Source organism: Arachis hypogaea, chromosome 16 (assembly GCF_003086295.3).
Source record: "Arachis hypogaea cultivar Tifrunner chromosome 16, arahy.Tifrunner.gnm2.J5K5, whole genome shotgun sequence".
Classification (NCBI taxonomy): Eukaryota; Viridiplantae; Streptophyta; class Magnoliopsida; order Fabales; family Fabaceae; genus Arachis; species Arachis hypogaea.
The window spans coordinates 24,901,815-24,905,399 of record NC_092051.1 but is presented as its reverse complement, the minus strand read 5'-3'; the positions used below and the strand labels follow the sequence as shown (position 1 = coordinate 24,905,399).

At 41.7% G+C, this 3,585-nt stretch overlaps 1 non-coding gene across 1 annotated transcript; it reads left to right on the top strand.

Annotated features, from left to right (window-relative positions):
- The first annotated feature begins 3,242 nt into the window (after positions 1 to 3,242).
- On the top strand, positions 3,243 to 3,350 carry LOC112760870 (small nucleolar RNA R71). Its single transcript, XR_003181288.1, has one exon. It is a non-coding gene; the product is annotated as a small nucleolar RNA R71 (small nucleolar RNA).
- The last annotated feature ends 235 nt before the right edge of the window (positions 3,351 to 3,585 follow it).

The following is a 3,585-nucleotide window of genomic DNA, read 5'->3' as shown; positions in this document are numbered from 1 at the left end:
CTTGACTTTAACCGCTCAGTCTCAAGTTTTCACTTGACACCTATACGCCACAAGCACATGGTTAGGGACAGCTTGGTTTAGCCGCTTAGACCAGGATTTTATTCCTTTAGGTCCTCCTATCCACTGATGCTCAAAGCCTTGGGATCCTTTTTATTTGCCCTTGCCTTTTGGTTTTAAGGGTTATTGGCTTTTTCTGCTTGTTTTTTCTTTTTCTTTCTATTTTTTTTTCCTCTTTTTTTTTTTCTGCAAGCTTTGTTCTTTGCTGCTTTTTCTTGCTTCAAGAATCATTTTTATGATTTTTCAGATTATCAAATAACATGTCTCCTAGTCATCATTCTTTCAAGAGCCAACATATTTAACATTCTTAAACAACAATTTCAAAAGACATATGCACTGTTCAAGCATACATTCAGAAAACAAGAAGCATTGTCACCACATCAATATAATTAAGCTAAGTTCAAGGATAAATTCGAAACTCATGTACTTCTTGTTCTTTTGAATTAAAACATTTTTCATTTAAGAGAGGTGATGGATTCATAGGACATTCATATCTTTAAGACAAAGTTACTAACTACTAATGATCATGTAATGAAGACACAAACATAGATAAGCACATAACATATAAAACGAAAAAACAGAGAAAGTAAGAACAAGGAATGAGTCCACCTTAGTGATGTCCTTGAGCTCTTCTATGTCTCTTCCTTGTCTTTGTTGCTCATCCCTCATTGCTTTTTGATCTTCTCTTATTTCATGAAGGATGATGGAGTGCTCTTGATGTTCCACCCTTAGTTGCTTCCAATAATTGTGTGGAAGAAAATGTATCCCCTGAGGTATCTCAGGGATCTCTTGATTTGCAGTCAAATGTTCTACCACTGAGCTATAGACCCTTGATGGAAGCTTTTGTCTTCCCTTTCCTCTTTCTAGAGGTTTCTCTGGCCTTAGGTGCCATCAATGGTTATGGAAAAAACAAAAAAGCTATGCTTTTACCACACCAAACTTAGAATGTTGCTCGCCCTCGAGCAAAAGAAGAAAGAATAGAAGAAGAAGAAGAGGATATGGAGGAGATGGATGGGAGTGTGTATTCGGTCATATGGGTGGGATTGGGTGGGAGAGAGATGATGAGGTAGGTGGGGATACTGTGGGGTCCACAGATCCTGAGGTGTCAAGGCATTTACATCCCTGCACCAATTTAGGCATGTAAAATGCCCTTGCACACAACTCTGGGCGTTCAGCGCCAGGTTGGTGCCCTTTTTGGGCGTTCAACGCCCCTTTGCTGCCATTTCTGGCGTTGAACGCCAGAACCATGCTTGTTCTGGGCGTTCAGCGCCAGAACTATGCTCTGTTCTGGCGTTTGAACGCCAGACAGATGCTCCTCCAGGGTGTGATTTTTCTTCTGCTGTTTTTGATTCCGTTTTTGATTTTTTTGTTTATTTTGTGACTCCACATGATCATGAACCTAAGAAAACATGAAAAATAAGAATTAGATAAACATTGAGTTGCCTCCCAACAAGTGCTTCTTTAATGTCAATAGCTTGACAGTGGGCTCTCATGGAGCCTCACAGATGTGCAGAGCTTTGTTGAAACTCTCCAACACCAAACTTAGAGTTTGGATATGGGAGTTCAACACCAAACTTAGAGTTTGGTTGTGGCCTCCCAACACCAAACTTAGAGTTTGACTGTGGGGGCTCTGGTTGACTCTGCTTGGAGAGAAGCTTTTCCTGCTTCCTCCCCATGGTTGCAGAGGGAGATCCTTGAGTTTTGAATACAAGGGAGTTCTCATTCCATTGAAGGACTATTTCACCTCTGTCAACATCAATCACAGCTCTTGCTGTGGCCAGGAAAGGTCTTCCTAGGATGATGGATTCATCCTCTTCCTTTCCAGTGTCCAGGACTATGAAATCAGTAGGTATGTAAAGGCCCTCAACCTTTACTAATACATCTTCTACTTGTCCATAAGCCTGTTTTCTTGAGCTGTCTGCCATCTCTAGTGAGATTTTAGCAGCTTGCACCCCATAGATTCCCAGTTTCTCTATTACAGAGAGGGGCATGAGGTTTATTCCTGAACCAAGGTCACACAGAGCCTTAAAGATCATGGTGCCTATGGTACAGGGTATTATGAACTTTCCAGGATCCTGTCTCTTCTGAGGCAATGTCAGTTGATCCAGATCACTTAGTTCATTGATGAACAAGGGAGGTTCAACTTCCCAAGCATCAATGCCAAACAATTTGGCATTCAGCTTCATGATTGCACCAAGAAACTTGGCAGTTTGCTCTTCAGTGACATCCTCATTCTCTTCAGAAGAGGAATACTCATCAGAGCTCATGAAGGGCATAAGGAGGTTCAATGGAAGCTCTATGGTCTCTAGATGAGCCTTAGAGTCCTTTGATTCCCCAGAGGGAAGCTCCTTATTGATCACTGGACGTCCCAGGAGGTCTTCCTCCTTGGGATTCACGTCCTCTCCTCTCCTCAGAGGTTCGGCCATGGCGCTTATGTCAATGGCCTTGCACTCTCCTTTTGGGTTCTCTTCTGTATTGCTTGGGAGAGTACTAGGAGGGATTTCAGTGATCCTTTTACTCAGCTGGCCCACTTGTGCTTCCAAATTTCTAATGGAAGACCTTGTTTCATTCATGAAACTTACAGTGGCCTTAGATAGATCAGAGACTAGATTTGCTAAATTAGAAGCATTTTGTTCAGAGTTCTCTGTCTGTTGCTAAGTTGATGATGGAAAAGGCTTGCTATTGCTAAACCTGTTTCTTCCACCATTGTTAAAGCCTTGTTGGGGCTTTTGATCCTTCCATGAGAAATTTGGATGATTTCTCCATGTTGAGTTATAGGTGTTTCCATAAGGTTCACCTAAGTAATTTACCTCTGCTATTGCAGGGTTCTCAGGATCATAGGCTTCCTCTTCAGAAGATGCCTCTTGAGTACTGTTGGATGCAGCTTGCATTCCATGCAGACTCTGAGAAATCATATTGACTTGCTGAGTCAATATTTTGTTCTGAGCCAATATGGCATTCAGAGTATCAACCTTAAGAACTCCCTTCTTCATAGGCGTCCCATTGATTACAGGATTCCTTTCAGAAGTGTACATGAACTGGTTATTAGCAACCATGTCAATGAGTTCTTGAGCTTCTGCAGGCGTTTTCTTTAGGTTAATGGATCCACCTACAGAGGTATCCAATGACATCTTTGATAGCTCAGATAAACCATCATAGAATATATCCAGGATGGTCCATTCTGAAAGCATGTCAGAAGGACACTTTTTGGTCAACTGTTTGTATCTTTCCCAAGCTTCATAGAGGGATTCACCTTCTTTCTGTCTGAAGGTTTGAACATCAGCTCTAAGCTTGCTTAGCTTTTGAGGAGGAAAGTACTTGGCTAAGAAAGCCGTGACCAGCTTATCCCAAGAGTTCAGGCTGTCTTTGGGTTGGGAATCCAACCATAATCTAGCTCTGTCTCTTACAGCAAAAGGGAAAAGCATGAGCCTGTAGACTTCAAGATCTATTCCATTAGTCTTAACAGTATCACATATCTGCAAGAATTCAGTTAAGAACTGAAAAGGATCTTCAGATGGAAGTCTATGA